Source organism: Papio anubis, chromosome 5 (genome assembly GCF_008728515.1).
Source record: "Papio anubis isolate 15944 chromosome 5, Panubis1.0, whole genome shotgun sequence".
In the NCBI taxonomy this organism is placed as follows: domain Eukaryota; kingdom Metazoa; phylum Chordata; class Mammalia; order Primates; family Cercopithecidae; genus Papio; species Papio anubis.
In genome coordinates, this window is record NC_044980.1 from 142,167,068 (window position 1) to 142,190,727 (window position 23,660).

A 23,660-nucleotide genomic window follows, 5' to 3' on the forward strand; every position below is an offset into this window, starting at 1 on the left:
AGCACATGGCATTTTTAATCCTCCTGTTGGACTGGTAGCCTCTTAAGGTCAAGGACAGTGTCTGATTCAGCACCCCACCCCTCAACTGGCCCCACTCAGGATGTCACAAGGCCCTGTGTGCTACTGGAGGGGGTCCTGGGGTCGGTGACAGGCAGACCACAGCCTCTGGCGTGGAACGAGCAGAGAGGGGTTGGCAGGCCCATCCAGGCTGGGGGTCTGAGGAACTGTGAACGAGGCTGTGAACAGAGACCGCTGGGGTCCAGCAGGCCTGGCCACAGAAGGGAAGCTCTGCACAGTGGAAGGCAGGACTGGGTGGCAGCCCCGGGAGCAGGCCCCGCTGGCTCCTGGGAGGAGCCCTCCATGGGCCTCAGCACGACACTCCTAGGCTGGCAGCTGAGGCCTGGTTCCCGTGATCCCTTGATTTGTCTTTTCTGACCTTTCTTCACAGAGACCCTAGGAAGCCTGGGGACCCAGAGCCTGCCAGGGGAAGTCATACTCTCATGAAAGAGCTAGCCAGCAAGAAACTAGAACCGTGGACATGTAAGATAGGCACACAAGTGGCGAGTCCTAAGACGGAAGCAAGCAGAGGGTGTGACAGAATACTGAGGGGACCAGGGAATGGCTCTTCCAGAGGGGACTTCTGAGTCGGAGACAGGAGCAGGGGAAGGAGCGGCCATGGGAAGCTCTGGCAAGAAGGCATTTTTGGTGGCGAGCAATGCAAGCGCAAAAGCCCTGAGGTGTGAAAAACATGAAAGAATCTGTAGGAGGCCAAGGCGGCCAAGCAAAAGGAGAAAGAGGGACTCCGGCAAGAGATGGGCATTTCTCAGGACTGCAATGGCAGGAGAAAGAGATCCCCCTGAAGGACGTTCTAGATTCAAGCCCCTGCCCTGTGGCGACCCTGCCAAGTGGCTGGGTCAGGATCTTCCCTGTCAGGCCCAGGCCTCGTTTGCATGATGATGGGGGTAGCTTCTCAGGGTCCGGGCTCTCCTTCCCCATGTTCTCCTGTTCCCCCCATTCCCATCAGCCAGATTCCGGGAGCCAGGACTGGTGTCTCCCCCACTGGAGGTTGCCAGAAGGTCTCAGGACTCCCACTGCAGTCCCAGGACGCAGGGGCTGGGCGAGAGGAAGGAAATTCTCACACAGCTTTCTCCCAGGGAGTTTGCTCTTGTTCCCAGGCTGACAACTGGCAACCCTCAGAACTCTGTTCCCCACCCCCTTCCTCCTCCTCCTCCTCCTCCTCCTCCACCTCCTCCTCCTCCTCCTCTTTTCCTTGCCTCCCTCTCTCCCCTGCCCCCCTTCTCAGGCTTAATGACTTCCACATGGGCCTCTGGCGGCTGGAGCCAAGCCTCCCAGCATTGTCTGAAATCTCCAAATTTAGAAGAAATATGAAAATTGTCAACCACTCCTTCCTTAGGGGGTAAAAGCAACATTCTGCACCGGGGGCAGGTCAAGGCGAGGTAGTCACGTGGGGGGTGCCTGGGCCAATGGGGGGCCCTGGGAGGGCTCAGCACCCGCCTCGCCCCAACACGGGGCTCGCCTCTTCAGCTCATATAAGGTAAAAGGCAGAGTGGCCTCTGTGGCCAGGGAGCCGCAGGCAAGGGACTAAGGGGAGGGGGGCTCAGTGCCAGCTGCTTAAAAATGCCCCTGTGGCAGCGAGGGGCACCAGAGGCTGGGTCTAATTAGTTGAGAAGCAGTGACAACCCCAACCACTCACCAAACAGGCTGGTTCCCATCTCCAGGCCCCAAGGAGCCACACCTGGACCAGATCCCAGGAAAGGTAAGCACCAGCAGGAGACCTGGGATCCGTGGATGGGGGCCTCTGGGACATTTCCCCAGCGGGATGCTGCATCTGGGGGTCTTGCTCTCTTGCTAACTGGCTCTGTCCTTTTCTGGACACAGATTCTCTGGGTCTTAATTTCCCCATCTGCACAGGGGCTGGAGTCAATGATCTCTAAGCATCCATCCAGCTCATCGGCTCTAATTCTGTGGTCCTGTTGGCTTCTAGGATTCCTTGTTGTTGTAGTCAACTGGGGGAAGAAGGGGCAGAGGGAGCGGACAGAGTTAACATCCTATCAGCCCGAGCTTCACCACGGCACGGAGTCTGGGGCAGTCTCCCCGGCTTCTACATAGGCAGTGCTTCTTCCTCATTCTATGGGGCTTTGATTTTGCAATTCTGAGAGCTTGGGGCTCCCGGCAAGGAAAACGGTTTTCAAATAATGGTTTCGAGAAACAAAGCTGGGGAAGAGGCAATGTAAGCTCAGGCTCTGGCAGGCAGGCAGAGATCCTGGGAAGGCTGGGTGCTGACTGCACATGGAGCAGTGGGAAGGGATGCTGGCGAGAGAAGACAGGGGCACTTAGGCTCCGGCCCCAGCTCTGCTCTCAGTGCCTGACTGTGTGGTCTTGGGCTGGCCCCTTCCCCTCTCTGGGCCATAGTTTCCCCATCTGTATAGTAAGGCCATTGGACAAAATGATTCCTCTGCAGATGTGGCTTCTGAGTTGTTTGTGCCTGAGGGACAGCCAGTGTTGGGAAGTTCCCCCAGGAGATCCCTGAGCCGAGTCTGCCCTTTGACCACAAGCTTGGAGTCCAAGCAGATGAAGCCCTGTGGGAGCTTTTGGAATTTGAGCCTGAGTGAGGGAGAGTAGCTGAAGGTTCTGTGACTGAAGGCTTGGCCAGAGGGGTGCCCCGAGCCCTCCAGATGAACTTGACTGCAACCAGCCTCTGGTGGGGAAAGGACTGATCTCTGGATTCGACCACACAGGAGTGCAGGACGTGGAAGTAGGAAAAGGATGGAGAAGACAGCAGAGGGCTTCAGAGGATGAAGTGGTGGGACCAGGAGATTCAGAGAAACGCAGGAGGCTTGTGATGGGAGGCAGAGCTGGAGAGAGGCAGAGGCTTAGGTTTGGAACTTGAAGATGTACAGATGACGTGGAGTCGGGCTCCTCTGAACACGCTCTGGCCACGTCCGGAGCCCAGAACAGAACACAGTCCTCTAGCACCGGCCTCTGTCAGGTACCCTCACCTTCCTGCTGCTTGTCACACAAGGCCCAAGGCCAACATGGTTCAGAAGGAGGCTCTGAATTCAACTGCCTGGGTCCAATTATGGCTTGTTTACTTAGTGGACAGGTGACTCTGGGCAAGTTGCTTGCTGTGTGAGCCTCAGCTTCCTCCTCTGTAAAATGGGTACAGTTCTGAGATTGCATGGTCGTCATGAGGAGTGAAGGATGAAGGCACATAGAGCAGGATGAATGGGGCTGATGTGACATCGCAGTCCGAGCCCACACCGCCTGCGGGCAAGATACCCTGAGCTATGTTGAGGGACAAGTGGGAATGGAACCCAGCCAGGGAATGCCCAGAGTTGCTGAAGGGCTCTGGAACAGGCTCTGGAAAGAGGCAGGAGGAATCGAAAGTCAGAGGCTGTGGGACACAGGAAGGTGATCAGCTTGAGATGCCTGAAGGACTGGGGGAGTCTCCTCTCCTGCCTTTCTAGGGTATTGTGTGAGCAATGTATCTGAACCACTGCGCACTCACCTGCTGACAGGGGACCCCGGGCAGGGCCTAGGAATCTGCATTACGAGCTCCCCATGAATTCCCATGCACATGGAAGTTTGGGAAATGCCAGGCTGTAGGGCAGCCTAGGACTCTCACAAACAGCCGAGGCAACGGAAGCCACAGAGAGAAAGCACCGCTTTAGGTTATTTAGCGAGCTGATGGCAGAGCTGGAACAGAACCTGCCTCTCTGCCCAGCCAGGGATTCCATAAGGTGGTGCAAATCAGGAGAAATAGATTACACTATTTGTGGAGTTCTTGTGAGCTCCAGGCATTACCTAAGATCTTCACATGAACTAATTCATTTACTCCTCACAAGAACCACTGAGGAAGGAGCAATTATTATCCCCACTCCACAGATGAGGTACCTGAGGTAAAGAGAGGTTAGGTGGCTTACCTGAGGCCACACAGCTCATGAGTTGTTAAGTCGTGTGTGCCAGCCGCCCCTGGGGGTGCTAACTCCCCCAGGAGTCTCCCACCTCCTGCCCTGCCTCTTAGCTACCTCAAAACTTCCTGGGGACCCTCCAGCAGACCTCATGGAAGGGGGCAGAATATGTATGGGAGACTTCTGGGAGTCAGAAACTGTGCTAAACAGCTTCCATTACCATTTAATCCGCCCAGGATTCCTGTGAGGCAGAAATCAGCATCGTTCCCTTGCCCTCACTTTCTAGAGAAGGAAGCCACTGCAGCTCACCCAATGTCACGCAACTAAAAAGCAGCCAAGAGGATTTGAACCCAGTCTATGCATCTGTAGAGCGCACACTCTTGGGCTGCCCACCGCAACACCTCTGAGGGCAGTAACGAGGAATCCCACCTCGCAGAGGAGACGGAGGCCAGGAGGGAGGAGGCTCTGCCGGACCTGAGCCCAAGCCTTCTAGCTCTGAGGCCACTGCTCTTCCCTTCAACCCTGCTGCTTCCCACAACAGAAAGTTTATCACTGGTCCCTCCCAGCCCTTTGGGCAAAATCAGCCCCTTCCCAGCCTGGCCATTTCTAGGGGAAAATGACACCCAACACCTATCCTTTTTTTTTTTTTCCTTTTCTGAAATGAGGTCTCGCTCTGTAAACCAGGCTGGAGCGCAGTGACACTTCTCAGCTGACTGCAACCTCTGCCTTCCAGGCTCGAGCAATCCTTCCACCTCAGCCTCCCAAGTAGCTGGGATGACAGACGTGTGCCACCACATCTGGCTAATTTTTTGTATTTTTTATAGAGACAGGGTTTCGCCATTTATCCAGGCTGGCCTCAAACTCCTGGGCTCAAGCGATTTCCCCAACCTCAGCCTCCCAAAGTGCTAGGATTACAGGCGTGGGCCACCGCACCCAGCCAACACCTATCCTTGAGGAATAGAAAGATCCAGGCTCCACACCACACACCATCACTGACTCAAGTGGCTGTGTCTGATTCCTGGGTGAGCCTGAGGGTTTCGGGGAGGTGATCTCTGAGGTCCTCACTGCTGGGCTTTTCCTGCAATTTTCCAACTAAACTCTCCCAGGGGCTCAGCACCATGGGGTGGTTCAAAGAACCATGATGAAGGCTGGTTTGAATTGTCGTGATGACCATTTTTGTCCACATCTCTTGGTACCCATAAGCCAGACTTTCTCTGGAGCTTATACCTAGAAGGGGTTCTGGGTCCTGGGGTGCAGGCCTGTCAACTTTACAGGAGAGCACAGGATTGCTTTCCAAAGTGGCTGAACCAGGTAATGCTCCCATCAGCAGTGTATGAGCGTCCCCATCTCCTTGACCACACTTGAAGTCATCAGATTCCTTGAAGCATATAGGTTGCACACTTCATTTTGCATGTATCAAATTTGTGTAATAAAAAATGTAAGGAAGCCATGGAAATAAAAACATAGGTATGCCTTCTGCAGGCTGCTATGCTCCTGTGCACAAAGGTGTCTAGAACTTTGCCCTCCACGCACAAGTTGCAGAGCACCCTCATCAGGACATTTACGAAGGCCCTGGGGTGGGATGGGAACTGCCTTTGTGGTCCTTCCCCAGCCCAGCAGTATGCAGTGGCCGGGGTCCAATCAAAGGTCGCCTGGGAGGGTGAGTTGCAGGAATTTGGGGGAAAGAGCCCAAGGTGGCTGCCGCCTGCTAACAGCTTGTCTAGACAGGTCCCATGGGGCTTCACCGCACATTGCGAGAGCCCTGGCCAGCCCCCTGCCCACTTGCAAAAGAGGCTGTTGGCAACAACACTTCACCACCAGAAACCTTTACTCCAGTTCGAAACACGCCTTAATGCACAGCGTGAATGACCCACTCTCATGGCCCGCAGAGGTCCGCTCATTCAGGCCCCCGTTTGTTCAGATGAGGAAACTGAGGTGGACTCCGAAGCCTGGGGGCTTTCTGATGTGGAGTGAGTCCCTGTGCCCAGGTGATAAGGGGACCAGGCGGGTCTGGAGCAGGGCTGGGTGGGGCTCAGATATAACAGGCTGGCAGTTAGAGGTGCCAGATGTGAGCCAGGCTGCTGGGTTTGAATCCTGCATCTGCCTCACAGCAGCAGTAGGACCTCAGGCGACTTACATAGGTACGCTGTGCCTCAAGGACCTCATCTGTAGTATAGAGATGATTTAAGAGTACCTGTCTCATCGGTCTATTGAGTTGTCTGGATTAACTCACTAAGTGAGCTAAACCTCATGAAGCCCTTGGAACAGTGACTGACACATAGTAAGTACTCAATAAAAAATAACTGCTAAGACCAGGCATGGTGGCTCACACCTGTAATCTGAGCATTCTGGGAGGCCAAGGTGGAAGGATCCCTTGAGCCCAGTATTTCGAGACCAGCCTGAAGGTCAACATAGGGAGACTCTGTCTCTACTATAAATGTTTAAATTAAATTTTTATAGTAATAACTGCTAAAATATGATTACTAAAGACAGCTTCTTCACAGTACAAAGAGATGCTCTTCTGGGCACCAACTCTTTGGACTTTGGGGGATAAACTGCCCTTATTCCCTCAAAAATATCACCTGCCATCTATCAAGTCCTTTCAAGTACCTGGACCTTTACCCAGCACTCTGAGGTAAATACCATTATCCCTCTGGGCACACAAAGGCTCAGAAAGGTTTAGTCATTTGCCCAAAGTCACACAGCCTGTACGAGGCCAAGTTGGGACTCAAACTCAGTTCTGACTGATTCTAAAATCATGTGTTTAGCTGCTGTACTCTAGGACCACCCGCAATGGGTCTGTGAACCAGAACTAGCTCTGGTTCTGACCTGCCTAGTAGGGCCTTTGGCATTTGGGGGAGGAGGCCATTGGAAGTCCAAAGCCTCCTTCCAGATTAGGCATGATTGCAGTAAGAGAAGAGACAGACCCTTCGACCCCCCACCGCTGCTCAGGCTCAAAAATGTAGACCCTGGCAAAACAGTCCTTTCCACCCAGAAGCACCCCATAGGGTGGGCTGAGTAACCTTGGGGGCCTCGTCAGTCTTGGGCTGCCCCATGCCCTGCACAGCCCACTTGAGTTCTGAGGAAGGGGCAGTTGGCTAGGTCCAGACTGGAGAAAGCCATCCCACCATGGCTCCTCTGCAAGAACCCCCGGCCAGCCACAAGCCTGAGCCCCCTCCTTAAAGTCTCCTCCTCTGACCTTAGCTGTGCTTCAAGGGAGATAAGAAAGCTGCAGGCCAGGCGCGGTGGCTCACATCTGCAATCCCAGCACTTTGGGAGGCCAAGGCTGGCAGATCATGCGGTCAGGAGTTCAAGACCAGCCTGGCCAGCAAGGTGAAATTCCATCTCTACTAAAATTACAAAAATTAGCCGGGCATGGTGCCGCGTGCCTGTAGTCTCAGCTACTCTGGAGGCTGAGGCAGGAGAATTGTTTGAACCCAGGAGGCAGAGGTTGCAGTGAGCCGAGATCACGCCACTGCACTCCAGCCTGGGTGACAGAGCAAGACTCTGTCTCAAAAAGAAAAAAAAAAAAAAAAGCTCCAAACTGCTCTGCTGCCACATACTCTACTCCTCCACTCCCTCCAGGGAGGCAGGATGGGGGTGGAGTGTCTGGAGGGAGGCTGCCTGCTAGCCTGGGGATGGCATCCACAGAGGCTATGACACCACCCCTGGCTGGGCTGCTGGGCTCAGAGGCCCCCGTTCAGCCTGCCCAGAGCCTGCCAGCCACCAGGCATGTGACTCAACAACCCCAATGAGTCTGACAGCATCTACCCGGATGAGCTGAGCAAGGCGGGGTGAAGGAGAAAGAGGCCGGCTAGGACCAGGCCTTGGCTCTGCAGCCAGCACACCTGGGTAAGTGCCCTACTCCTCTGGGGCCTCAGGCCGTGATGTTCCCTGGTTTGGGACAGAGGGGACAGTTGAGGTCATTCCATGTGTGACAGTAGACACCTGGATTCTCAAGAGAGGGAACATCTAAGGAGCTGGGGACACGCCCTGGATAGACAGAGAAGAAGACGGCATTCCAGGTGGAGAGCTCTGTGTACAAAGGTATAGAGGCAGGGCTGCAGAGGCATTTTCGGAGAACAGTAGAGAAGCCCGGTTGGCTGGAACCGAGAGTTGGTCTGAAGCTCAGAGAGGCTGGAGGTTGGAGAAACAGGAAAGGCCTAGAGTGTGCGGTAGCTTTGGCAACAGAAACCAAAGCCTCAGAGCTTGGGGAAAGTTCTCCTTGGTATCTGTCTGTCCCTGGGAGGGAGTGCCTTTCTTTAGCCTATTTGTCCCTCTCCCCAAAATACCATCAGCCAAGAACCCCAGTGCAGGGCAGAGACCTAGGAATTTGGATAATAGGCAACTCTGAGATGTCAGGCAATGGGGAAAGGAGACCTCAGGTGGGACTAGGAGGGGTAGGAAGCCCAAGGGCTGCAGTCACCATCTTCAGACCACTCTAGAGCTTCCTGGGGAGCAGGGACTTGTTCTGTGCTGCCCCAGAGGACATGGCAGATGGCAGCAGAATACTAGGAAGACACCTCCAATAGTCTGTCCAAAGAGGGTGAGGGGATTAGGAAGTACAGATATATCCTGAGTTACAATTTTCTCTTTTAAAATGCTATGAAAGCTATATGCGTTTGGTACCCTCCTCAACTTATGATGCAGCTGTGATGGGGTTATAAGGTTACTTCGGATAAACCAATTCTATATTGAAAATACGCAAGTCAAAAATACACATTCGGGCCAAGTGCGGTGGCTCACACCTGTCCTCCTAGCACTTTGGGAGGCCAAGGCGAGCAGATCAGGAGTTGAGGAGTTCAGGAGTTCGAGACCAGCCTGGCCAACGTGGCAAAAACCCATCTCTACTAAAAAAAAAAAAATACAAAAATTGGCTGGGTGTGGTGGTACGTGCCTGTAATCCCAGCTACTCGGGAGACTGAGACATGAAAATCGCTTGAACCTGGGAAGCAGAGGTTGCAGGAAACCGAGGTTGCACCACTGCACCCCAGGCTGGGCAACAGGGCAAAACTCTGTCTCAAAAAATAAACAGAAAAAACACGTTCAACTTACAATACTTTCCATTGACAATGGATTTATCAGGAAGTAGTCCCATCATAAGTTAAGGAACATCTGTAGTGAGCTCCTCATCACCAGAGGTATGCAAGCTTAGTAGGGACACCATAGAGAGAAGTCAAACATCAGAAGAGGTTGGGCATCATAGCCTTTCCTACCACCAGCCTCGGATCTCACATGCCAGCTCTAGCTGCTTTGGGAAAATCATGAGCTGAGCCTTCCTGCAGCCTGGATGTCAGATTCCCAGCCAGACATGACATCAGTTCTGCCCTAACTTTGCACAAGGGCCTCTTGGACCTCCTACCTCCTACCTCCCACTTCCTTTCCACTGCTGCCTCCTGCCTTCCCAGGGGACACCAGGCCTGACCAAAGAGACTTGGAGCCTGGTTGTGAGATGGAGGTCCCCGGGGAACATTCAGCTGATGGCCTTCCGCCCGGCAGGAATGAGACAAAGGGGGCCAGAGTCCCTGGGATCCCTGTTCACACGCTCCAGAGAGTCTGCGTGGAAATTCCAGGAGGGTCACAGGAAAGCTTCAAATTTAGAACCACGATGCTTTCTTTTTTTCCCCCTTTCTCTTCTGTTCCATCCTTTCCCTCAGTGGTCAGAGGGGGTGTCATAGGAGGCTGGGAAAGGACAGCAAGAATCCTCTTGGGCTGAGTCACAGAAAAAGCATGGAGAGACGGAGGGTGTGGAGTAGATTGGGAGGCCCACCAGACAGGGCTTGGGGAAGTGGACAGCAGCGTGGGAGAGGATGGAGAGGACCTAGAAGTCAAGGGCATGGCCAAGCACCTGTGAGGGTCCTGGAGCAGTGGGCAACTACATCGCCCGGGCCAGCAGCCCTCCCTAGATACTCAAGACCAGAGCTGCCAGAACCTGGGTTCAAGTTGGGTTCAGAGAGTCAGCCCAGGGGTTTCCAGAATACAGACGGAAGGATCTTGGGAATGGGGCTTCCAGGAATCTCAGGCAATGTGCCCCCACCTCACACTGACTGCAGAGCTCAGAGTCATACAACGTCCATCACGCTCGGAGTCACACAATATCCATCACATTCACTCTGGCACCCCTGGTAGATGCTTAATAAATATTCCTGGTGTTCAATCCCATACTCATTGCATCATAGTTCTTTTAGAGCTGAGGGACCTTAAAGAGGATCAGGGCCTATCTCCTTGTGTTATAGATGCAGAAACTGAGGCCCAGTGACAAGGAAAGACATGCCCAAAATCATGCTGCCAGACTGACCACATCCTTTGCTTCTTCTCTGCCTTCTAGCCAAAGATGGAGACTATGGTACACTCTTCACAGTCAAGGGCAGGGGACAGAGGAGAGGCGGTGCCCAGGCAGGATGCAACTATCTCCAAGAGATAGTTAGAGGATGGCAGCCTATCTTGAGTTCTGGCTACTCTGCCCAGGAGGTCCCTTTGAACGGCCAGAGATGGTCCCCAATGCTGTTGGCCTCCTGCAGAGGAAAGAGCCCAAGGCTAGGAATGGAAATTCTTGGTTCTATTCCTGGCTGTGCCCTAACTCTTCATATGACCTTCAATGTGACCTTGAGCATGCAGCTTCCTCTGGCCTCAGTGTGTCCAGTGAGAGGCTAGACCCAGCCAGGCATGGTGACTCACTCCTATAATCTGAGCACTTTAGGAGGCTGAGGCAGGCAGATCATGAGGTCAGGAGTTTGAGACCAGCCTGACCAACATGGTGAAACCCTGTCTCTACTAAAAATACAACAAATTAGCCAGGTGTGATGGTGGGTGCCTGTAATCCCAGCTACTCAGGAGGCTATCGCAGGAGAATCACTTGAACCCGGGAGGTGGAGGTTGCAGTGAGCCAAGATCACGCCACCGTACTCCAGCCTGGGCGACAGAGCAAGACTGTCTCAAAAAAAAAAAAAAGAGGCTAGACCCAACTAGCTGGGCAGTAGGGTATTCCAGCCATGATCTGCCTCCTGTCTCCTGCAAGGACTCCTCTCCATCGGTCTCAGTCCATCCCAGATTTTACCTGCCCGGCTCAGCACAGGAAGTGAGTGAGGCACAGAAAGAAAATAGCAGCTCGTGGATTCCCTTTCACCTCATAACAGCATCTTCTACGCCCAGGCTTTGCTTTTTAGCTGTGAAATTCCCAGAGAGACAAAAAGCTAAGAAAACCCTTAAGATCACCCCAGTGAGGAAAGCTGAGACCACAGAGAGTTCACAGATGGCTCAAGGTCACACAGCAAACTGGGAATGGGCTTTGGGTTTCCTGACTCCTAACGGTGCTCTTGCCACTGACCACACTGCTCTCCAGAATAACAGGCACATAAGCTGTCCTTGTGTGGACCCCGGCAGCAATTTAGCTTGGTGGCTTAAACCCCCACACAGGGAGCTACGATCTCTTCCCCTGGCTGGGACTCAGTTTCTTCTTCTATAAAACAGAGACGGCCAGGTGCGGTGGCTCATGCTTGTAATCCCAGCACTTTGGGAGGCCAAGGCTGGCGGATCACCTGAGGTTAGGAGTTCAAGACCAGCCTGACCAACGTGGTGAAACCCTGCCTGTACTAAAAATACAAAAATTAGCCAGGCGTGGTGGCAGGCGCCTGTAATCCCAATTACTCGGGAGGCTGAGGCAAGAGAATTGCTTGAACCTGGGAAGCTGAGGTTGCAGTGAGCTGAGATGGCGCCACTGCACTCTAGCCTGGGGGACAGAGTGAGACTCCGTCTCAAAAAAAAAACAAAAAACAAACAAACAAACAAACAAAAAAAACAGAGACACAGGGTGGACCTGATGTCTCTAGAAGACTTTCTGCCATAACACTAAGGATCTACCAGGACCCCAGTGCTTTCCTGGGAGGCCCCTGCCAACACCTACCTCAGCCCTATCTTCCCCAAGGATAGGGCCATCCAGGCCAGGAAATCCCACCAAGTCTTCCCCCCAATTCAGCCCTGTCCCACCCCAGACCCTGGGTCTGGACTTCATCCAGAATTACAGGCCCCAGCCCAGCTCCCGCTCTGAGGATCTGGACTTTTTCTTACCATAAAAGGGCAAGCGTGCCTCTCTTGGTCCCTGCTGCCAACCCTGCTGGGGGAAAGACTGAGCTATTTTTAGAAAACTTAAGGGCTTGCTCCTGAACTCGAGATGGGGCGTCTCTGCGCCTGCACCCTGAGAGCCCCCTCCCCATCTTTCTTCCTCCTCCTTCTCCCATCGCTCTCTCCCTTCCCTTTCTCTTCCTCTCTGTCTTGCTCTCAGTCTCACTCCATCCATCTCTCTTCCCTTTTTGCTCCCTCTCCTCCCATCTCGCATCACTGTTCGGTCTTCCTTCCCCCTCACTTCTTCCTTCTCCCAAAATCTTTTCATAGTCAGCTTCCCTCCCCCACTTCTCTCCCTCAGATCTCCTTTCTGGTGGTGGAAGAAAGTAACACATCTGCACTCCCACCCCTTCTTAAACACTATTTACAACATAAATTCCAAACATCCGCCATCTGGTTCTAGGAAGGGCCAAAAGATATTTGGAGAAGGAAGTCATGATTATTCCATCTTCAAAGCAAAAGGAACTTAAAGGCTCTCTTCTCTCCACCTTCCTCCCGAGGCCCCTTTGTTTAATATCTGGCCGATCAGGATCCCCCAGTGAGCAGAAGAGGTCAGGACATTTGCTGGAGTCCCAGTTGAACCTGTGACTGGCTGAATCACTTTGAGTTCCTTGCTTCTCCTCTCCATGCCTCAGTTGCCTCATCTGAACAATGGGTGCAAGACTAGGGTGCTTCCAGCACTGATGTTCCAAGACTTCAAGTCCTGGTGCAGAAAATCCACCTGGTCCAGATCACTGGGGCCTACTTTGGGGCTGAGCAGTAAAGAGTAGGATGGGGGCAAGGGAGTGGGAGGCATTAAGGGAGTGCCATCCATATCCCCAGATGCACCAGTTTCTCTCTCGCTCCATGGAGATCTATGCTGGCCCGGCCATTCACCTGCATTCACACCCACACTCACACCAGGGAATGGGGTGGGGTCAGACCATCCCCTCCGTATCTGATCTAGGACTCGGGACACTCTAGAGTCCAGTCCTATCCCCACCACATCATGTAGATGCGGGCCCTTGAGGCTCAGAGAGGGGAATACCCTTGTCCACAATCACATAGCATAGCTACAGAAAACCTGTTACCTAGCCTGCAGCTCCTCCCACCCAACACATTCCAGAAGAAACCAACATCTGTATTATCTAGAAAGCATTACCCAGTCCCAGCGAAGCCCCTGGAACCCTGGAGGTCCATGCTCTTTGCAAAGCTTATAGGACAGAGGGAGAACCAATGCCTCTTTTTTTTTTTGAGACAGAGTCTAATTCTATCACCCAGGCTGTAGTGCAGTGGTGTGATCTCAGCTTACTGCAACTTTTGCCTCCTGGGGAGTTCAAGCAATTCTCCTGCCTCAGCCTCCCGAGTAGCTGGGATTACAGGTATGTGCTACTGTGCCCAGCTAATTTTTGTATGTTTAGTAGAGATAGGGTTTCACCATGTTGCCCAGGCTGGTCTCGAACTTCTGACCTCAGGTGATCCACCTGCCTTGACCTCCCAAAGTGCTGGGATTACAGGCGAGAGCCAGTGTGCCCCGCCGAGAACCAATGCCTTCAACATGATGTGAATTTCTTTTAACAAACAGCACAGAGGGGAGAAACGCCGTGGGAAAGAGGCAGAACACCACCACCAAAAGGAGAAGCCCCCTTGCTTCTGGAGACGGATGGTTTTCAGGGCTCAGATGGTCTTACTTATACTGACAATGCTTTCTCTGTTCACAAACGCCTCTCCAGAAAGACCAACGTACAATACACCGAAGTATTGCCAAGAGATATTGACTCTGGTTATCACTCTGTAAAAATGATATGATGAGTAGTTGGTCTTACAAAGGAGCTGTGAGAATGTATGTAGGGCTGCCTGGAGTCAATCTTTACTAACTGTGTAACCAGGAGGGAGTGCTGTGACCTCTGGAGCCTCAGTAAAGCGGAGATAAGAATGGTACCTAATTCTTTAAAGCAAGGATCTCTGAGTAAAGAAACAAAAAATTAAAAGAATGGTACCTAATTCAGCCAGGCACAGTGGCTCATGCCTCTAATCCCAGTGCTTCAGGAGGGCAAGGCAGGAGGATCACTTGAAGCCAGGAGTTCGAGACCAGCCTGGGCAACATAGCAAGACCCCATCTCTACAAAAAATTAAAAAATAAAAACTTAGCCGGGCATGGTGGCATGTGATTGTGGTCCCAGCTACTCAGGAGGCTGAGGCGGGAGGATCGCTTGAGCCAGGAGTTCAAGGTTACAGTGAACTGGCCGTGCCACTGCACTCCAGCCTGGGCAGCAGGTGTTGCCCTGGAAAGCAAGATCCTGGAGAGCAAGACCCTGTCGCTTTAAAAAAAAAAAAAAAGAAGAAAGAAAAGAAAGAAAAGAAAATTATTGGTACTTAACTCATAAGTCACTTTGAGGATCAGATGAGAAAAGCTGTGTAAAATAAAGCACTTAGCAAGTGTGGGGTGCATCAGAAGCACCCAATGACATGTTAGCTGTCATTATGATTACAGCATGTCCCAACGTGCCTAGTGCACAGTCAGCCGGACAGGTGATGGCTCTTACCTTTGTCACTCTTTTCTCAGTTTCTGCCCTCACCGAAGGGCCAAGTGACAGGAACTCACAGGGATCCTGGTGTCTATGCCCCACCCGTCCCCAGGGCCTGAGCTGCTCGAGGCAAGGCTTGGGATTCTAGGCTGGGCAGGTCTTTTTTTTCCCCCTCTCTTCCCTTTTCCCTGCAATGCTCTTGTTTCAGCCTCAAACTGCGTTCCCAGGGCTTGCTCAAAACTCCCCGAAGCAACGCTCCCTGGGGAGGAAGTGCGGAGCGTGTGAGGCTGGTGAACTCGGCTGGGGTGTCAAGGGGGTGGGAGGGCACTCTGGGAACAGAGGCCCAGGGAAGCTGTGCGACAAAGGGGACATGGAAAGGGACACGCAGGGGCTCCCACAGCTTCCCCAGATGCCTCTTCAGACCTTTGCTCTCTCCCTGCTTCTGCTCTTCCTCCCATGACTGGGCTTTGCTACGGCTCCAGCCCCATGCTAATAATAGAAATGGCAGCCATTTATCCTGGGCTTATGATGTGCCTGGAAATATGCTCGCACTTGACATCTGCCTCATTTGACTTTCACAAACAAGACCGTGAGGTCGGAAACAGGCTCAGAGAGGTGAAGACACCAGCTTTAGATCACACAGCTAGGAAGTGCTAGAGGCAAGATTCAAACGCGGGTCTGCATGACTCAAAGCCTGTGTCTTTTCTTTCCAGACATGTGGTGGAAACCTAGGGCCCTGGAGCCCAAGGAGAGCAAGGGCTGTACCAAGTGCACAGGCGTGAGTGAGCTGAGGAAGGGGAACTGTGAGCAAAGAGATCCCTCCAGAAAGAGCTGGGTGTAAGCATGAGTTCATGAGCTTGCCCGGAGCCCTGGCCTCAGCCCTCTCCTCACTGAGGTGCCATCTGGCTCACAGATGTGGCCCATTCCCAGCCCCTCATGTTTCTTGGAAATGAGCAAGGCAGGAAAGGGCACAGGGGCTTCTGCGATGACCATGGCGATGATAACTTTGACTTGTGGTCATCCAGCCAGCTACTGCCCACGTCCAAGAGAAAGCTGGATTGAACATCAGGAGCCTGGGTTCAAGTCTGCCACTCATGCTGTCCCACAGGTGACCCTGGGCAAATCGCACAGGCTCCTGGAACTTCAGAAAGGGGAAGAATTATTCCTACCTCTGGCGACATCCGTGAATGTGCCTTGAGTTATGGGAGTGTTTTGCAGGCTGAAAGCTTTGTGTACATGGGAAGCATCAAAGACAGCCACAAGCCTGTCCCTTTGGTCTTGGTCATCATGTTAACCCCAGGTTTTGATTAAACCCTACATGCTCCTTTCTTATGTGTGAGGCTGAGGTGGGGGCATTGGTCAGAGGAGCCTCTGGGAAATTTCCTTTCAGGACAGTTCTTTTGTTAAGGGGCCTGGGTGTGCTGAGAAGGGAAGGTGGCTCCTCCTGCTCTTGGAGCTTGGAGTTTCTCAGAAACTCTCCCTTAAAAGCCAGGCAGGCCAAGAAGGGATAATGGTTGCTCAGGGCCCAAGGGGCAGGACCTCTGAGGCCCGGAAGATCTCGGTAGGTTCAGCCCGAGAGTACCCAGAAGTGGCCCAGGCCCATCCTCCATCCCTCAGAGCCTGGCAACCTGGTCAGGACCCTCAAAGGCCACGACCGTACCCAAAGGGCACCCTGGTGTCCTTCTGACAGGTGAGATCTTTGTTTCTTTCAGGCAAGGGCACTGACTGGTGGGAGCCACCCCTGCCATGCTAATGTTGGAGAAGCAAGAACTCTGGAGAAGCAGCCTCCTGGGACCAGAAGAGGGCCAGCAGCGGGCAGCTCAGAGACAGAACTGTGAGCCCACCGCCCCTCCACCCCTCCGGCACCCACATCCACTCCCCACCCCAGCCCACCTACAGGCGGCTCCTGGAGTAACCTGGGTCCCTCAGGATAAACTCCCCACCCCAACCTCAGAATGACCAAGAAACCGGGCCTCAGGATGACGAGAAGCAGAATGGGCGTTGGTAAAGGAAGGCTCCCCACTGATTGGTGGCAGTGTGGGCAATTCAGGGCTGTCAGAGTCTGGGTTGTAGGTAAAAAGAAATAGAAACCAAGAAGGGAAATCCAACTAGGAGCCAAGAATCCGGTCTACCCCATTCTCCTTACAAAATAGCAATGCAAAGCCTGTGTGATTTGGACATAAAGCCTCTGTTATTCAGCTTGATTTGGTGAATAACAGACTTGAGACAAATGTGGGAAAATAATAGTAATCTTCCCCAGAAAGTGAGCTCCTAAAGCAGGAAGACCTGGGGCTGTGTGATCTTGGATGAGTCATTCAACCTCTCTGAGGCTAGTGATAAAGAGCCAGCTCATAGGACTTTGAGAGGGTTTGTGAGGTTGGGCTGGTGTCCCCAGGCACGGCCCTTGGCACATGGTGAAACTCAAGAACACAGAGCAGTTTTTACCATTCATCACATTATTTCCCACACTTGCCAATTTTTAAATTTCATGTTCATGGTGGAACAGGTAGGGCGAGGTGCCGGCTCCATAAGACAAATAGAGAAACTGAGTCCTGTGGAAGTGAAAGCATTCGCTCAGAGTTGCATGTAGGGTCGGTTGCAAAGGGGAACTCTGGCACCAGTTCTCATGTGGATGGAAAAAGTGCAGGAAGATTTGGAGGTGAGCAGAGGAGAAGGGAGGAGGAGGCAGGGTTCCAGGAAAGGAGCTGACACTCAGGGATATGGGACAAGTCGCAGGCCTGTCTTACATAACATGGTCCACCTGTTCACCTCTGCATGCCCCACAAGTGTGTGCAAACGTGCACCCCGGCACAGCGCACACCCAGGCCTCCCTCACTAGCAAATAAGCCACAGAGACTGGGTTTAAACAAATTGGATTAGGAGGGCTGCAGGCGCCTCCTCCCGCCGACTGTCCGGCTCCGACACTAAACAGGCCTGCAGAACTGCCAGCTGTGGTCTCTCGGACACACTGACAGTCGGTCCTTTGCTCCCTCACCCCACCCGTGGGCCTCAGGAAGGGGGCTGGGGTCCGAGAGGATGCCACAATGATGGATGGGGTGAGGGATGTTCCAGGGCTAGCTCAACAGCACACAGGATGTTAGTGCTTTTGCGAGGCACATTTCCGAACAGTTCCCAGACGCACCCCCTCTTCCCCCCTCACCCTCCCCTCCGGCAGCCTCTCCCATGGCTACTGCTGCTGGCTGGGACTTGGGCCCAGCCTGAGGCTTCAACCAGAGCCCTGTCCTTGAGCAGACTCACCTCATCTTTCAGTCCTGCAGCTGGGCTGAGCGGGGAGTGGTCAGCTCAGAAGACACTGGCCTGGGGATGAGATACGGGGAATGCTTCAGAGAGAAGAAAGAGCTTGTGAACAGGCAATGCTGGTCTTAAAGGTGGCATCTTGGTGCTTTCTCATGCCTTGTTTTCTTTCATCCTCAGAATATGGCTGAGGGTGAGGGGACGGGTGTGACTGCCAAAACTTCCTTTCTTGGTGATTCCACAACACCCCTTTCTGATCCCTGAGCCTGTGCCATGCCCGGTGTGATGTGCCGGGGACACCAGGGTGAATACTTACAGTCCCTGTCCCCCTTCCTTCGCGGAACAGCCTCCTTTAGGGTGAGTCACTGGGCACTGGGGCCTCCCTGGTCTTCCAGGATTGCAACTTCACAGAATCCCTTTTCCATAAGGCACAGGGAAGGGACTGTCACCCGCAACGGGAGCCTTGACAACCAGCCAAATCAGAACACAGACCTTGATGTCGGACGGCCCGGAGTTCAAATCCTGCCTTGCTCTCTTTCAGCTGGAAAGCTGTGGTCCAATTACTTAGCCTCTCCAAGCTGGTTTTCCCTTCTGCAAAATGAGGAAGTACAAGCTGCCACCTCACAGAATGACTGTGAGAATTAATTCTTATTTTCCACACCCTCATTTGAGAGGGGGAGAAACAGAAGTCCCGAGAGGGAAAGGGCTTGGTTAGGATCACACCACGAGTTGGGGGTTAAGTCAGTATGGGGTAGGTCCCCTCCTCCTCTGGGTGTTCCTCTCTCCCATCCCTTATCTCAACATAAATCCTCCCCAATTGCCCAGGTTGTCCAGGCAACTCCTGGCACATGTCCTGGGGCCTGCCCTCCACCTTCAGCCCTGCTCTGGCCTCTGCAACAGCAGAGTCCTGGGTGACCAGCAATGACCCCCGGCCCTCTGAGTGCTGGTAGAGGGTGGGGGAGCTCTGCGGCAAGCTCCCAGCCCAGAGCAGCCTGGCCATATAAGGGAAGGAGCCCAGGGAGGCCTCCTGGCTCAGGCCTGGCGAGAAAACCCAGACAGCCACTGTTTATTTTCTCCTCCCCAGCTCACCCACGCCTCCCCAAGCCTCCCGACAGAAGACAGAGGTCCCCCACAGCCCAGAGACATTTCCTGAAGACATGGGGAGCACAGAGGCGGAAACAGCCCATCCACCCAGGAGCGGCCCCCAACGCTGCCGGCAGCCAGCACCCGGAGCCATCAGGTAAAACTGAGGCCACCTGGCTCAACATTGCTTTTCACAGAAGGGGAAACAGCCACAGAGAGAAGGGCCTGGTAAGAAGTGCAACCTGGGACCCCCAAGCGGTGGCTCTCATCCTGACCGGGGATCCAGAGTAGGAGGGAGCCTTTGGTGGGGTAAGTGGAATGGGGGAGGGGTAGCCATAGACCCCTCTTCTCAGTGAGGCCCTCAGGTGAAGGAGGCAGGGGTTGGGACGAGTGCTAAGTGTGCAAGACTCCAGGGAAGAGCTGCTGGAGCCAGGAGAAGCCCCTCCCTCCCGGCCCCTCTGCCCCTCCTCTCAGCCCAGCTGCATTGACTCCTCCTCTGGGAAGCCTTCTCAGCTTCCCCAGGGGTGGGAACCTTTTTGTCCTCTGAGTGTGCTTGGCTGTCCTTTCTAGGGCACGCTCTCTCTCTTTCTCTCTTTCTGTCTCTCTCTCTCTCATCCCACTTGAGTCTGTCCCCTGTTCACCTTGTGAGGGGCAGTTTCCTTCTACTCAATCTGACTGAGATCCTCCAAGTCAAGGACGGTGTGTCTCTCAGTCCCACTTCCCCTTGGCGCATAGAAGAGGCAGTGTGCTGAATGGAGAGGTGAAATGATTAGACCCTGCCCCCAAACCTAAGGTCTGGCCAATTGGTCAGGGCATGAGACATTCAGTGTAGAGGTTAAAATGAGGGCCCTGGGTTAGGAACCCCAGTTCAGTTCCCAGCTCTGTACCCTTGGAAAAATCCATTCCCAGGGAGCTTTGTGGATGCACAGGGACTTGCGTAATGAAAACATTCAATATCCAGGACTATAAAATTCCACAAATGACCACGCTTATTACATTCATAATCATGATGATTATTCCAGACACAAAGGAACAGAATGAGGCACCAACAGCCAGGGGTGGGCAGATTCAAGGGCCACAGAGGAAATGGAGGCAAACACCTTCCCCTGGTCAGAGTCTGTGCCTCAGCCCTTCTCCCTGCATCAGTTTCTCCTTCAGAAGCGTGGGACTACCTCCCATCTAGTTCCTGTTTCTAAACCCAGGGGAGATGCTATCTTTGCTGCAATAATCTTAGCCTACATCTTGGAATGGAAATGGCCTTGGTGGAAATGGTCTTCAACTCCCCTGGTCCAAGCTCAGGCCCTGGGACCCTGGAACAATCCCCTTCCCTTCCTGGTCCTCCATGTAGAAGCAATAACATTCCGTTGCCAGCGGCACCAGCCGTTCTGATGATTAAATGGGATCGGACACTGTTTCCCAAACTCAGTCATTCAGATGCCCCCTATTTTATTTCTTCCATGTCTGCAAACAATTATAATATTTTTAAATGTAAGATGAGTCCTTTTTAATACAAATAGAAATAGCTACTGTAAATAGAAAACTCTGATATCATACATAATTAGCAAATAAAGGTAACCATAAATACAGTAAAAATGAAACAATGTTATTACACTTTAACCTAATAGTTTGGCTTGCAAGGCCCTGGGCCTGAAGCCTGGGCAATTAGTGAGAGTTAGAAAGGTGTCAAAGACATGATAGCAGCAAACTGAGGCTTTCTACCCCACGGAAAATAGGACTGAAAGCAAACTGACGGGGAGCAACTGATCCATTCCACAACAGAATGGATCAGTTTCTCCCTGACAATTTGCTTTCCATTCTGTTGTGTCCTGTCTCCCAGCAGAGGCTACAAACTCCCCCACATCACTTACCCACCTGCTGCACGTGCGAAGCCAAAGGTAGTTTATCTGAAAGGGCTTTGGAAATAATCACGCACCAAGTGAAGGCGGAGGACACACCTTGTCAGCTTAGTTCTCGGCAGCAAATCGTCTCTTTTTCAGGATAACCCTGCCTGGTTCTTACTGAAATCTCCTTGCTGAACATGCTAAGCTCTTCTCTCCCAGGCGCAGTGGGAGCCGTGGAGAGTGGAGTAGACCAGCTGTCCGTGATCCCCAAAGGAGTCCAATGTTGGAATCACTCCCCAGCCAAATGCAGGATTTTTAAAAATCTATTTATTTATTTGTGTAGAGACCAGGCGATGGGACTGGCTAATTTTTTGTATTTTTTGATAGAGACAGGATTTCATCGTGTTGCCCAGGCTGGTCTTGAACTCCTGGGCTCAAGCGATCCACCGGCCTCAGCTTCCCAAAGTGCTCGGGATTACAGGCGTGAGTCACAGTGCCCAGCCACCAAATGCAGTTGAAAAGAGTTCCTGCAAGAGAATTCCACAGAAGGGGAAAGCAGTTCTCTGGCTGGCAATACCTTAGACAGAGGTTGTCCTCTCCACAGGCTGTCAGAACTGACCTACTGACCTAACCGGCATGCTAGACCAGAGGGAAACACTCTTCCCGCTCTTCCCAGAGTGAGGCCTGACTTCAGCTTTCTGCTAGAGGTGTAAGAGACAGACTTTTTTTTTTTTTTTTTTTTTTTTTTTTGAGACAGAGTCTCACTCTGCCGCCCAGGCTGGAGTGCAATGGCAAGATCTCGGCTCAATGCAACCTCCACCTCCCCAGGTTCAAACAATTCTCCTGCCTCAGCCTCCCAAGTGGCTGGGATTACAGGCGCCTGCCACCACACCTGGCTAATTTTTGTATTTTTGGTAGAGGCGGGGTTTCACCATGTTGGCCAGGCTGGTCTCGATCTTCTGACCTCAGGTAATCCGCCCGCCTTGGCCTCCCAAAGTGTTGGGATTATAGGCATGAGCCACTGCACCTATCGTGTTTTTGTTTGTTTGTTTGTTTTTTTAAGAGACAAGGGCTCCCTATGTTGCCCAGGCTAGTCTTGAACTCTAGGCTCAAGCAATCCTCCTGCCTGAGCCTCCCAAAGTGCTAGGACACAGGTGTGAGCCACTGCTCCCAGCTCCGTTTTTGTTTTTTTAAGGAGATACATTTTTTTCTGTTCTCTCTCAGCTCTGAAGAAAGGCTACCCACCCCCTTCAGACATTCCTGAAAATGCAAGTCATCCAACATCAAGGCCACCACAGTGACCACTAAGCAATGCAACAAGGTCCTCTGGGGTGCCCTGAGATCTTGGCAGGGCAGGAAGAGTGAGAAGGGGCTTTGCCTGCTCACCTGAAAGTTCCCACCCAAGCCAGGCCCAGAAAACAAAATGAATTATCTACATGGTCATCCAATCAGCCACCAAATGGCATTACCTGGGTCCATCATCATGTACCAAGCCACGGGTCAGAGCCAGGGCCCCCCAAATTAACAAGACACAGGCACTGTCCTCAGGAAGTGGAGATCTAGCCAGGTGAGACACACAGAAATAACACTGATACTAGAGATAATGAGATTGGGAATTATGATTCAGCCATTCAACCTGGGTTTAGGTGGCATCTACACCACCTGTCCCTGATTTCAGTAGTGAGCACAGTTGACAGGGTCCCTTCCCCTCACAGGTGAGTCATATGGTCCACAAGTGGAGGTGGTTGTAAGTGAAAACCACATTACCAGCATGGTAAAGGGTTAGAAAGAGGGCACAGGGTGGGTGAGAACATGGAGCAGGGGGTGCTGATGGCTAAAGAAATCAAGGAGGGGCTGGGCACTGTGGCTCACGCCTATAATCCCAGCACTTTGGGAGACCGAGGTGGGTGGATCACCTGAGGTCAAGAGTTCTAGACCAGCCTGGGCAGCATGGTGAAACACTGTCTCTATTAAAAATTCAAAAATTAGCCAGACATGGTGGTGCACGCCTATAGTCCCATTTACTTGGGAGGCTGAGGCATGAGAATCGCTTGAACCGGGGAGGCAGAGGTTGCAGTGAGCTGAGATCGCGTCACTATACTCCAGCCTGGGCGACAGATGGAGACTGTCTCAAAAAAACAAAAAAGTCAAGGAGGATTTCCCAGAGTGGACACTTGATTAGAGACCTAGCACAGGAGGAGGAGATGGGCAGGGAAAGTGAGGGGGAGCAGCACAGTCCTGGGGAGCCCAAAGTGGGTAGGCACAGGGCTCCCTGCGAGAATGTAAGGACATCCATGAACTGTAGCCCAAGAGGAAGAGATCACTGGGGCCAGATATGGTAGGCCCTTGCAGGCTTTGGGGAGGGCTCCAGAATTCAGCCTGAGGGCAATGGGGAGCCCTTGTAGGATATTAAACTTGAGAAAGATGTGACCATATTTGCATCTTGAAAAATCATTATGGGAAGATGGGTGGGAAGAGAGGAGGAGTGGCAGAAGAAAGATAGGTTGAAGACAATTGATTGTTTGATGATATAAAATGTTAAGTACCATGAATGAGGTTGTTTGGCTGGGATGCACCAAGCATAAACATGGGACATGGCGTCAAAAGGTAGGTCAACATATTAAATAATTCTATTTATTGAAATATCCAGAATAGACAGATCTATAGAGACAGAAACCGGTCTGTCCAGGACTAGGGGTTGTCTAAGGATAAGGAGCTTCTTTTCTGGGTGGTGAAATAAGCTAAAATTTATTGTGCCATTGTTTGCACAACTTCTTTGTGAATGTATTAAAAACCACTTAATTATACTCATTAAATGTTCTCCTTCTAAATTAAGCTGTTTGGGACAAGAAAGAAAAGGAAAAAAAAAGAAAAGAACAGAACAGAACAGAAAAGGAAAGGAAAAAAAGGTCAAGGTTTGG

General features: G+C 52.4%; 1 long non-coding RNA gene across 4 annotated transcripts; it reads left to right on the top strand.

Moving 5' to 3' along the window:
* The first annotated feature begins 1,562 nt into the window (after window positions 1-1,562).
* Window positions 1,563-20,464, top strand: LOC103885496. Of its 4 annotated transcripts, XR_648610.4 has the most exons (3): window positions 1,662-1,777; window positions 16,273-18,449; window positions 18,900-20,464. It is a non-coding gene; the product is annotated as an uncharacterized LOC103885496 (long non-coding RNA). The 4 variants fall into 4 exon arrangements; XR_004183854.1 differs by having other exon boundaries at window positions 1,563-1,777; window positions 15,274-20,464; XR_001903841.3 differs by having other exon boundaries at window positions 16,273-20,464.
* The last annotated feature ends 3,196 nt before the right edge of the window (window positions 20,465-23,660 follow it).